This window comes from Oryctolagus cuniculus, chromosome 15 (genome assembly GCF_964237555.1).
Source record: "Oryctolagus cuniculus chromosome 15, mOryCun1.1, whole genome shotgun sequence".
Taxonomy (NCBI): Eukaryota; Metazoa; Chordata; class Mammalia; order Lagomorpha; family Leporidae; genus Oryctolagus; species Oryctolagus cuniculus.
The window spans coordinates 10,942,120-10,955,529 of NC_091446.1; the positions used below are offsets into that span (position 1 = coordinate 10,942,120).

The window sequence follows — 13,410 nt, forward strand, 5'->3', positions numbered from 1 at the left end:
AAGGTGCCTCAGAGATCCTCAGAGATGCCTCTTTGGTTCAGAAGAGACAGCTGCCTTGTTTTTGACAAGCCAGATGGCCTCTGCCCAAAGCCAGGGGCACAGGGTCAGGCAGCAAAGCCCTAGGGACAAAACCCTTTCTGGGCAGAGCCATGGGAGTAGGATCTGGAAGGTATGGGTTTAGGGTGCAGAACATTGACTCAAAGAGGATTATTCTCAACTCTTAGGATCTCAAAGGTCTACCGTGTACCTTTTATTTATTTATTTATTTTTTTGACAGGCAGAGTGGACAGTGAGAGAGAGAGAGACAGAGAGAAAGGTCTTCCTTTGCTGTTGGTTCACCCTCCAATGGCCACCGCGGCTGGCGTGCTGCAGCCGGCACACCGCGCTGATCCGATGGCAGGAGCCAGGTACTTATCCTGGTCTCCCATGGGGTGCAGGACCCAAGCACTTGGGCCATCCTCCACTGCCTTCCCTGGCCACAGCAGAGAGCTGGCCTGGAAGAGGGGCAACCGGGACAGAATTCGGTGCCCCGACCAGGACTAGAACCCGGTATGCCGGCGCTGCTAGGCGGAGGATTAGCCTAGTGAGCCGCGGCGCCGGCCTCTGTGTACCTTTTAAAAAAGATTCATTCATTCATTCATTCATTCATTCATTTGAAGGCAGAGAGATAAAGTCTTCCATTCGCTGGTTCAGTCCCCAAATGGCTGCAATGGTCAGAGCTGAGCTGATCTGAAGCCAGGAGCTTCTCTGCTGCTGTGGCATAGCAGATAAAGCCTCTGCCTGCAGTGCCGGCATCCCATGGGCATCGGTTCGAGTCCCAGCTGCTCTACTTCCAATCCAGCTCTCTGTTGTGGCCTGGGAAAGCAGTAAAAGATTGCCCAAGACCTTGGGCCTCTGCACCCATGTGGGAGACCCAGAGGAAGCTCCTGGCTTCAGATCAGCACAGCTCTAGCCTTTGCGGCCAATTGGGGAGTGAACCAGTGAATGGAAGACCTCTCTCTCTAACTCCGACTTTCAAATGAATAAATAAATCTTTTTAAAAAAATGTCCATCCTATACCTGTCCCACCACTATATTTTGGAAGCACATAACTTCTTTGGTTTCACAAATTTGTAGCTAGAGAGCAATTTGCCTCAGGATGACTTAAACCTTCAGTATCATGTACAATTTAGGTGATATTCAGATGAGACCGTGTAGACTTTCAAGATGATGCCTGAACAAGAAAAGACTTGCTGGTGGGGGGCCAGTGGTGTGGCACAGCAAGTTAAGCTGCCACCATTCCATATGAGCACCGGTTCAGGTCCTGGCTACTCCACTTCTGATTCAGTCCCTGCTAGTGCACCTGGGAAGGCAGTGGATGTATAAGTCCCTGGGCCCTTGCCACTCACATAGGAGACCCAGTTGGAGTTCCAGGCTTGTGGCTTCAGTATGGTTGCAACCATTTGGGAGTGAACCAGCAGATGGAGGATTGTGCTTTCTGTCTGTGTAACTCTGCCTTTCAAATAAACAAATCTTAAAAAAGACTTCTGATAGCTCCTGGCCTCGGATCGGCGCAGCTCCGGCCGTTGCGGCTGATTGGGGAGTGAACCAGCGGATGGAAGACCTCTCTCTCTCTGCCTCTCCTCTCTCTGTGTAACTCTGACTTTCAAATAAATAAATCTTTTTTTTTTTTAAAGACTTTGGTGCTGTTAGGACATAAAAATTTATTTTGCATGTGAGAAGAACATGTTTTGGGGAGACCAGGGTAGAATACTACCAGTTAAATATATGTGAACCCCCAAAACCCATACGTTGAAATTCTAACCCCAGTGTGGGGGTATTAGGAGAGGGCGCCTTCAGCAGGTGAACAGGTTATGAGGGCTCCCCTCACAAACGGGACCAGTTCCTTATGGAGGAGGCCCACCAGGGCCAGCACTGTGGCACAGCAGGCTGAGCCATGGCCTGCAATGCTGGCATCCTATACGGGCACTGGTTCAGGACCCAGCTGCTCTACATCCAATCCAGCTCCCTGTTAGTGGGCCTGAGAAAGTACTGGAAGATGGCCCGAGTGTTTGGACCCCTGCACTCACATGGGAAAACTGGAAGCAGCTCTGGGCTCCTGGCTTCAGTCTGACATACCCCCAGCCATTGCAGCCATTTGAGGAGTGAACCAGTGGATAGAAGATCTCTCTCTGTAATGCTGCCTTTCAAATAAACAAAAATAAATCTAACACACACACACACACACACACACACACAGAGGCCCAGCAGAGTTCCCTCGCCCCCTCACCTTTCCCCTCACGTGAGGCCTCAGTGAGAAGTCATCTATGAACCAGGAGGCAAGCCCCAACCTGACAATGAGTCTGCGGGTGTCCTGATCTGGACCTCTCCGTCTCCAGGACTGTGAGAAATAAGTTTCCATTCTTTACAAGCCACTCAGCCTATGGTAATCTGCAGAGACTATGAAGGAAATATTATATGCTATTTTTAAAAAATATTTGAGGCCGGCGCCGTGGCTCAATAGGCTAATCCTCCACCTTGCGGTGCCGGCACACCGGGTTCTAGTCCCGGTTGGGGTGCCGGATTCTGTCCCGGTTGCCCCTCTTCCAGGCCAGCTCTCTGCTGTGGCCCGGGAGTGCAGTGGAGGATGGCCCAGGTGCTTGGGCCCTGCACCCCATGGGAGACCAGGATAAGTACCTGGCTCCTGCCATCGGATCAGCGCGGTGCGCCGGCTGCAGCGCGTCGGCCACGGCAGCCATTGGAGGGTGAACCAATGGCAAAAGGAAGACCTTTCTCTCTGACTCTCTCTCACTATCCACTCTGCCTGTCCAAAAAAAAAAAAAAAAAAAAAAAAATTTGAGAGGCAGAGTTACAGAGAGAGGGAGAGATAGAGAGAAATCTTCCATCTGCTGGTTCGCTCCCCAAATGGCTACAGTGGCTGGAGCTGAGCTGATCTGAAGCCAGGAGCTTCTTCTGGGTCTCCCACGGGGGTATAGGGACCCAAGCACTTGGGCCATCTTACACTACTTTCCCAGGCCAGCAGACAGCTGGATCGGAAGAGGAGCAATTGGGACATGAACTGGCATATGGGATGCTGGCACTGCGAGGGGAGGCTTAGCCCACTATGCCACAGCGCCAGACCCCTGAAATATTACATACCATTAATACACTATGTATTCCAAGAAAATCTAACCATTAAAATATCTTCATAGCATATCCCAAGAAAAAAATATGTTCAAGAATTCTACCTTTTTAACAAATCTTTGGTAGGAATTTCAGTTTAGTCCTAAGTATACAAAAAAACCCACTGACTGATCATTTAGCTCTTTTTTAAATTTATCTATTTGAAAGGTAGAGTTATAGACAGAGGGAGAGAGAAAGTCTTTCATCCACTGGTTCCCTCCCCAAATGGCCACAATGCCCAGAGCTGGGCTGATCCAAAGCCAGGAGCCAGGATCTTCTTCCATGTCTTCCACATGGGTGCAGGAGCCCAACCACTTGGGCCAAACCATAGCAGAGAACTAGATCAGAAGCAGAGCAGCCAGGGCTCGAACCAGCACCAATATGGGATGCCAGCACTGCAGGCGGAGGCTTAGCCTACTACACCACAGTGCCAGCCCCTATTTAGCTCTTTTAAATGGATATAAGTAAGCATGGATCTAAAAAATAGGTTATATACAAACTTATGCATGAATTTGAATTTCTACTAAAGATACGAATTCATGGTAGGTTTAGTACAATATTTTATAATTGAAGACATTTCTGTTTTCGTAAACTATGATAATAGAAATGCTCTTTTTCCCCTCATGGAAATAAAACACTATGTATCCATTAATATATTTCAGGGAGCATTCATACATCAATGAAACGGGAGGCCAAGTGACACCCCCACTTGGAGCTGGCAGCTGACAGACAGTATATCACACTAAGCGTCTACTGCTCCCAGTGACTAAAAAGCTAATTACTAATTTGCTCATATTCCAAACATAGTAACTACTCAATATTTCTTGACTGGTTGCTCTGTTGCTTAAGGTTTCCCAAGTCTGCGTTTATAGAAAATTGACAATGACTCACAAGAACAGCATCAAGGGTGAAAGACATTTAATAGGCTCTATTTCAAAAGTACCAAATGTTGCAATTAGAATCATATTCAGCTTAGCCTCTGAAGTTTAAGATTGAGGGAGGCTAAATCCCTAAAAAAGATCTGTCACAAAATAAAATAATCTGCTATAGTTTATAAAAACATGAACTCTTTTGTATCTTAAAAAAAAATAAAAGTCTTAGAAAACTAGTAAAGTCTAGCTTATAAAGTACTGTTGAGCAAATTTTTTAAAGATTTATTTGAAAGACAGAATTTAGAGAGAGAGAGAGAGGAGGTGGGGAGTGATAGAGAGAGGTCTTCCATCTGTGGGTTCACTCCCCAAATGGCCACAATGGCTAGAGCTGGGCCAGGCAGAAGCCAGAAGCTTCTTCTGAGTCTCCCACGTGGGTGTGGGGGCCAAGCACTTGGGCCTTCTTCCATTGCTCTCCCAGGTGCATTAGCAGGGAGCTGGTTCGGAAGTGGAGCAACTGGGACTGAAACTGGTACCCATATAGGACGTTGGCATCACTAACTGCGGCTTTACCCACTATGCCACAATGCTAGCCCCACAAAATTATTTTCTAAATAATAATACATTTTCTAGGTACTATAGATTATCCCCTCAAAGTGCTAAGATGTCTTCTTAAATGCTTCCTGAAAACTTTAATATGTTACATGATTTCCTGCTAGTGAACCTCAGCCTGCTAAAGATAACCCAGATTTTTATTAATCACACAAGTTTATCTTCATGAATATAAACTGAAAAGTGGCAGAAGGTGGCTTCAAGGTTAGAGGTGATCAGCCCCTAGTCAAAGGGACCCAAGCCCACAAGGTATAGCAACCTGATAACCAAGCCAAATAACCTTCATTTTCTGCTCTTGATGGCTATTACTGGCCAAGTTTAAGTGGGAACTTCCTACATTTATTAAGAACCTCCTTTATTAAATACAATCATAAGTGGTAATGATTTGACTGGAATTATTTCAAAATATTCAATAAGACAAAAAGTCCAAAACATAATAGAGGGAATATAGAAAGCCCCGTGTGTGTGTACAAAAATTTACTTGAGAGGCAGACACAGAGAGAAGGGAACAGACAGAGAGCATTCCCATCTGCTGGTTCACATTCCAAATGCCTGCAACAGCCAGGTGACTCAGGCCAGGAGCCAGGAGCCAGGAGCCAGGAGCTCAATCCAGGTCTCCTCCGTGGGCGGCAGAACCACAGTAAGCTGCACCATCACTGCCGCTTCCCAGGGTCTCCACCAGCAGGAAGCTGGAGTCGGGAACTGAAGGTGGGTATCAAAGTGCAGGCACTCCGATACAGGATGCAGACATCTAGACTGCTAGGCCAAATGTTCACCCAAAAGCATCTTTATAGGTGACCCCGACAGTCATTTTAACCTGATTAATCTACCATGCCACTTGCTTATTTCATGACCCTCTGGGGAGCTCAGAATTAGGGGCCACATTCACGTGACTACTGAAAGCATTGCTTCTAACAAGGAGGGGGAACCACCTGTACCAAGCGGATAGAAACTCGAACTTAGACAGGGAAATAGGAAATTATGAAGTGTACAATGACAGACAAAACGAGAGTAGCAATGAGAGAAGGATGGACCATTCAGCACCTAGGCTAGATAGCTAAGGAAGGGAGTACAAGAAACAGGAGGGAAGTAAAAATAAAAAATGATGAGAAGATGCCAAAGAGGGTAATCCAGGGCTGGGCATTTAGCCCATCAGTTAAAAAACTCACATCCCATATATTGGAGGAGCCAGGTTCAAAGCCTGGCTCCAGCTCCTACTAACATAGAACCTGGGAGACAGCAATAATGGCTCAAGTCTGACACCCACGAGACACATATGCATTGGGTTCCTGGCTCCCACCTTGGCCCAGCCCAGTCTAAGCCATCGTGGGCAGTTGTGGATTGAACTAGGAGATGTGGGGAGCACTTGCTTCCCCTCCACCTCACCTCCCTAAGGGTTAGCCAGGAACCTAGTCTGCTCTAAATTAAATAATTCCAACAGTGAGGCATTTGGCGCAGCAGTTAAACTGATGGTTGGGACAGCTGCATCCTATGCTGGAGTGCCTGGATTCAAGTCCCAGCTCCACTCCTGATTCCATCTTTCCGATAATTCACTGTGTCATCTTAATGTCCGAGATATCTTCACCACTTCACAAGTGGAGAACAGCAGAGGGTGAGCACCAGCTTAATGAATGAGAGCTACTCAAGCAGATTCCGCCTGTGACTGTTCGGTACTTTGAATAAAGTCTCTTTTACCACATTAACCAAGATTCCTGGCCATCTTCCCATCAAAACATCCTGAATATATCCTGGGCTATATTCCTTTGCTAATCAATCTTTTGCTCTTTATATTCAGATACTTCTTGCCCTGAACTCATCTTCTTTCTCAATCTTCAAAATACTAAAAAGCTTGTGTACTCCATCTAAAATCTCCAGCCTAAAGCATTTATCTCACGGATGTCTGTATAAAGATATGACCTCATACCCTGGACTCCACCTCACATCCCTGTCCAGTCAATATGAGTATGTCCCTGAAAATCAGTATCTCACCAATGTCCTCCACCCAGGAACCCGAATCCCAGCTGTTGAGCCGTTTTATCATGTGCACCCTCCACGTTCTTCCAGTTGGCAATGATAAAACTGGGTACTTAAGATCTACTGCTCAGATTCCAGTCTCTGCTCCAGTAAGCTTCAGGTTGTACCCAGCAAGCAGCCTCAGCACCAAGTGTAAGCCTTGGCACAGGCTAGGTACGCCATAAATATTTGCTAAATCATTATGTACTTGCTGACCACTTTGGAACGGCCCCCATCATGGGTCAGCAACATGGAGACACAGCAAGTGAGTAAACACAGCCATGGCCCCTGTCTTTTTGAGCTTATAATCCAGAGTTGATAGAAACAAAAAAGGAGAAGATAAAATATTAACACGCAGTTACAACTGTGATAGAAATCTGACTCTTGGGGCCAGTGTTCCGGCACAGTGGGTTCGGCTGCTGTCCATCAAACCAGCATCCCATACGAGCAGCTGTTGAGTCCCGGCTGCTCCATTCCTAAGCCCGCTCCCTGCTAACGTGCCCGAGAAAGCAGCAGAGGATGGCCCAACTGCTCGGGCCTCTACCACCCATGGGGAGACCCAGATGGTGTTCCAGGCTCCTGGCTTTGGCCTGGCCCAGCCCCAGCTGATGTTGCATTTGGGGAGTGAGCCAGTGTACGGAAGACATCTCTTTCTCCCCTATTCCTCCTTGACCCTGTCTCTGTCTCTCCCCCTAACTCTGCCTTTCAAAGAAATACATCTTCAGAGCCGGCACTGTGGAATAGTGGGTAAAGCCGCCGCCTGCAGTGCCAGCATCCCATATGGGCACCAGTTCCAGTCCTGGCTGCTCCACTTCTGATCCAGCTCTCTGCTGTGGCCTGGGAGAGCAGCAGATGGCGCAAGTCCTTCAGCCCCTGCAGTTGCATGGGAGACTCAGAAGAAGCTCCTGCTGTTGTGGCCAATTAGGGAGTGAACCAGTGGCTGGAAGACCGCTCCCTCCCTCTCTCTCTCTGCCTCACTCTCACTCTCTCTGTAACTCCGACTTTCAAATAAATAAATAAATCTTTAAAAAAAAAAAAGAAATCTTTAATAAAAATTTGATCCTTGGGGCTGGTGCTGTGGCGCAGCGGGTTAATGCCCTGGCCTGAAGCACTGGCATCCCATATGGGCGCCAGTTCTAGTCCCGGCTGCTTCTCTTCCAATCCAGCTCTTTGCTATGACCTGGGATAACAGTAGAAGACGGCCCAAGTCCTTGGGCCCCTGCACTCACGTGGGAGACCTGGAGGAAGCTCCTGGCTTCGGATCAGCACAGATCCAGCCATTGTGGCCAATTGGGGAGTGAACCATCGGATGGAAGACCCCTCCCCTCCCCTCCCCTCCCCTCCCCTCCCCTCTCCTCTCTTGTGTAACTCTGACTTTCAAATAAATAAATAAATCTTTTAAAAAAAATGTGATCCTCATTCTTCCTTCTGGTGACTACAACAAATCAAAAGTACTGATTTTTCATGGAGCTTTTGCTTTTCTTTCACCTATTTGGTTCATTACATGTTCTTCCTACTTCATTCCTCACACTAATGAACCTCAATGGGTCACACTCAGGTCAGACACACTCCAGCTGCTGGAAGTAGACTGTGTTACCAGCCTGGCTGGAAGACCACCTGCCTGCAAATGCCCACGAAGAGACTTCCAAAACCAAAACAGGCTGACGGTTCTCAGAGGATTTCCTCTAGGCCCAGGGTTCACAGAACCGTTCAGTGCCAGACCTTGCTGAGAGTGGGCAATTATCAGCAAAGGATGCCACCACCAAAGAGGACTTTAAAATTCTTCCAACATATATTGTTTTAAAGGAGTACAAGAATTATGAAATACAACTTACGCTAATGCTAATATTTTACTATGAAAAATCTTACTTTTCATAGATTGTCATAGTGTAGCCTTTTGTAAATATCAAGTTTCTGTAAATACTAACATTAGAAAAAACAGTTCGAGTTTAAAACTTGTTCACAATTGTGTATGTAAGAGCTGGCATTGGGGCACAGAGTGCTAAGCCACCACCTGCAACGTCAGCATCCTATATGGGCGCCCCTTCGTGTCCTGCTGCCCCACTTCCAATCCAGCTCCAATGCATCTGGGGAAGCAGTGGAAATTGGCCCAAGTACTTAGGCCCCTGCAACCACATGGGAGACCTGGAAGTTCGGCCTGACACAGCCCGAGCTGTTGCAGCCATTTGGGGAATGAACCAGCATGGAAGATACCCCCTTCCCATTCTCTCTCTACAACTCTTCCTTTCAAATAAATAAAAAATGAATCTTAAAAAATTATGTATCTAGAACTTAAACGGTTCTCTAAAATATCTGACACCTCCTAGGGCCTTTAAGGAAGAATAGCCAGCAGACTGAATTACCAAGAACTCACTCTGCAGGCAATTATCAAATCTTCACAACAACCCCAACAAGAAGGGCCTCTCCCTTCTCCCCGCTCCCTGCGCTGACCACAGCTGTCTTGCTACAGCCACTGAGGCTTGGAGGAGGCGTCCTGACCCAAGGTAAGTCCACCTGCAGGGCCTCGGTGGTATGCGGAGAATGGCCTATCAACGTGAAAAAGGGAAGAAGCAGGACCAGCAGTGGTGGACCAATGGACACGCTTTTTGATGTCTGTAATAAGCATTTCAGTGGACTGAACTGTGTCCCCTCAGAATTCATATACTGAGGTCCTAACCCCAGTATCTCAGAATGTGACTGTATTTGGAAATGGGGTCTTTAAAGAGACAGTTAAGAAAATGAGGTCCTGGTGATGGAAGGGGGGGCTCTAATCCAATCTGCCTGGCACCATCTTTCCCTGGGGAGATGGAGACCACAGGAGAGAGGACGAGACCTGAAGAGTGGCCTCCAGGAAACCTGCCTTGCCCACACCGTGATCTCCAACTTCTGGCCTCCAGATCTATGAGAAAATAAAATTCAGCCAGCAGCCCAAGCAAACTAACAGAGCTCCTAAGGCACGGACGCCTGCCCCACCACAGGGCTCAGAGTGCAGTGACAGGAACAGCAGCACAGCTCACCCACACCATTTTGAGACTGCCAATGGCATCTGTTTGAGTAAATTTATGTTCCCAGCATACCAGGCAAGAACAAAAATTCATGCATTAACATGGAGAGAATGAGTAGGTGGGAAACCAGAGTGAGAAAGAGTTTAAGTGCAGACCTTTTGTTCTCCTCACCCTCTGCTCCCATGGGAAAACGCCCCCAAGTAATCAGCTCAGCTCTCACATACGCCTCCAGCAAGCTGACCAGAGCCAGGGCGGGCACAGGGCACAGGAGCCCATGACAGAGGATGAGAGGGAAGAGTGAGACGGGTGCTCAGGGGCAAGGCTGGGGCGCAGGACACAGGATGCAGGGGCGGAGAGATCTTCCTCTGCTTCCCACCCCACCCCTGCCCTGCTCCCTTTCTTCAGAGCCAAACCTTTAAGCAAATGGACAAGGAAAAAAAAAGGTACAAGAAAAGAGTACAAAGTGCAGACTCTCCCTGCTCTCCTTTCCTTTTCCATTTCCCCCTTCTCCAGCTCGCTGACTCCCCACCGCTCCCTTTCTCAAGTTCCCTATTCCACAGTTACTCCTGCTGCCTACCAACCACCTGTCCTGGGGCCAAGAGAGAGGCAGGTGAAACCAGCAGAGGACACCCAGACTCCCCGGAGTGACCGCAGAGGACCTCGCCTCACTGCCTCCTCAATGACTGTTCTTCCATTCATCATGAATTTGCAAGCCATTAACTTACAGTTGTGCACTGCTTACAGGAGGCAACCTCCAGGCTGGCTGCCGAATCCAGACCCTGCTGCTCAGCCTGCCCGCCCACCCAGGAGAGTGCCCCTGCGGGGAACTGGACTAGCTGACCACGAAGGCCCTGGCCTGTGCTAGCCAGCAAGCTTCATTTTCAGGAGTCTGAACTGGACGCACCGTTCAATCCTTTTGGACTGCTGGTCAGTCCCTGGTGAGGACAGAGACTGACAGAAGTTAGTTGGTTTGAGGGCTGAGGGCACCATTTTAAGGGCAGAGATTTTGTCTGCTATACATAGAGAAAGCAAAAAAGAAGAGAAAAATGAAGAGGTCACAGAGGACTTGTCCTAAGGAAATAATCTTTGATCCTATAAACATCCACTTCTTGGTTTTAGTCTACCAGGTTCCTCTCAAGAATTGGCTTGTTTTTACATAAGCTGATAGGTTTGTATTTACATCCAAAAGAGCCCTGATTGGGCCAGGGTTGTGGTGTAGCAGTTAAAGCCACCACCTGTGATGCCAGCATCCCATATGGGCACTGGTTCGAGTCCTGGCTGCTCCACTTCCAATAAGGCTCCCTGCTAATGTGCCTAGAAAGGCAGCAGAGGATGGCCTGAGTCCTTGGGCCCCCGCACCCACCCACATTAGGGACCTGGAAGAAGCTCCTGGCTCCCGGCTTCAGCCTGGCCCAGCTCCAGCCACTGCAGCCATCTGGGGAGTGAACCAGCAGATGGAGACCTCTCTCTCTGTCTCTCGCTCTAACTCTACCTTTCAAATAAATAAAATAAATCTTTAAAAAAATAGTGATTTATAATTGACTAAGTACCTCAGGTGTGTTATCTCATTTGGGACTCACAACAACCTACAGAAATACAGAGGCCAGTCACTTCCACTCTTGTTTGGCAGTGTAAGAAGCAGAGGCCCTGGCACACTGAACTTGTCTTCTTAGCACCCAACCACCACTGTGTCCAGGAGAGGGAGAGGAGCCCACAGAGAGGCCTGGGGAGACGAGACGCATGGAAAGAGATCCAGGCAAACTCGCAGGTGAACACTGAACCAGAGTGACCTAGCCAACAAAAGAGAAGGTGGAAGAGCCTCTGGGTCAACCCACAGAAACATGAGATACCATGCGTTGTTCTTGGGCTAAGCCATTAATTAGGGGGCGGGCTTGTGATACAACAAACAAGTGAAAAGATGTTAGGAAACTTCTCCTATAGCTCAAAGCTAATAAACAGAGCTTGAATCCAAGGTCTCCTGATTGATTTCAGTGACTTATTGGCTGCTACAAGATTGACTGAAATTAAGGAAAAATAACTCAAGCACTTCACACATGTCATTTAAACAACAGAAAATGAATTTTAGCTCAGAACACCTAGCAGTGAAATTATCCTGTCAGCATGTAAATGATTAAAAATATATGATGCAAATGTGGACAGGCAGGAGTGTGTTATTAAAATACTTGGATCGCTACAATGACTGAATGCTTCTCTCTTCTGGACTGAAATAATTAAAAAAAAAAAAAAACAACTACCAATATATACAACGCTCATAGCACTATTATTTCTGACAGAAAAAAAAGGAAACTCAATTACCCACTGCCAGGAAAAAAATGAGAAATTATGAAATATTCATATAACAATGAAAATAAGTTCCATACATCAACAAGGATAAATCTCAAAAAAAAAAAAAATCAAATAAAGAACACAAACAACTTAATATTTAAAGAGAATCTTCAAAACACAAACCCAAGCAGCATATATTATTTAGGAATACATATATAATCAAAGCAAAAACGAAAATCAAGGGAATTCTAAGTACAAAATTCAAAACAATATGTTCTTCTAAAGGGAAGAAAACAGGACAAAAGGCCCAGAGAGGGCTCCCGCACTTTGGTTGTACTTCATTTTTTAATCTGAATGGCAGATAAATGTATATATTTTACAACAGCCTATACCATGTATCTGTGATAAATAGAATTTTATTATATTTATATTTCAAAACAAAAGCATTCTTAAAAACAACCAAAGAATCTGGCAAAGGCAAATTATACAAAAATCAACCTAGTTTCCAAATGCTCAATAGTTCTATTTTAAAAAATTTTAAAAGGCACACTATAGAGGTAGATACTTCAATTATGTAGCAATAAAGGCAAAGCTTCATATACTTCATAATGATATTAAAATCAATACTAAGAGAAAAATAGACACTTAAATTAGTACTTAAAATATTCTGATTTGTCTTTTCTGGTTAGCTTTGTGGGACTGAATCATATGATACCTACTAAACTTTCCCACCTACAAAATTCCCCTTGAATCCAGGATGCAGGGCCTGTCCGTCCAACCATGAGCCTGGCAAATGACCTAGACCTCCCATCTCCTGCCTTCCTTGAATAAGCACCCCCAAGAGGACCACACCATGTACTGAGAGACCCATGCGCTCTCCTGTCCAGAGTGCCCTGTACCAAGAATGGACATCCAGCTGACTTAAAGCCAAGGTGACCGCCTATCTACTTGTCCAGCTTTCCTGTGAAGTCAGTGCACTTACTGTATCTTTCCTTCACAGCTCCTGCCACAATTTGCAAAACACAAACTCTCTCCTAAACTGTAAGCACTGCGAAGGTAAACGGGGTGGATTTTGCTCTGTATTGTGTCCCATCAACTAGCACAATTCCTGTCACACAGTAGGTACTCAGCAAGTTGTTTTTTTTTTTTTCAGTAAGAAGATTGTAATTTTATGCTTCCTTTTCTCTAAAGCTTTACTTTTGTTTCATTGAACTTATACAGAAATACACCCACCTTGAGCAGATGTAAAAGGAATCAAAGTCAAAAGAATCAAAGCTGTAACAAAATCTACATGGATCTCAAAGAGAATCCACAGAATGCCACATTAAATTTGACAAGTCCAAAAAGTTTACAGAAATATACCTGGGACCAGCATTGTGGCATGGCAGGTGAAGTCATCACCTGTAATGCTGGCATACCATAAGGGCACCGGTTCAAGTCCCAGCTGCTCCACTTCTGATCCA

The 13,410-nt window shown here is 46.4% G+C and overlaps 1 protein-coding gene across 1 annotated transcript in view; it reads right to left on the reverse strand.

Moving 5' to 3' along the window:
- INPP5F (inositol polyphosphate-5-phosphatase F) overlaps nucleotides 1–13,410 on the reverse strand; it is a 108,844-nt gene that overhangs the window by 58,330 nt on the left and 37,104 nt on the right. The gene's annotated exons all lie outside the window — the stretch shown is intronic.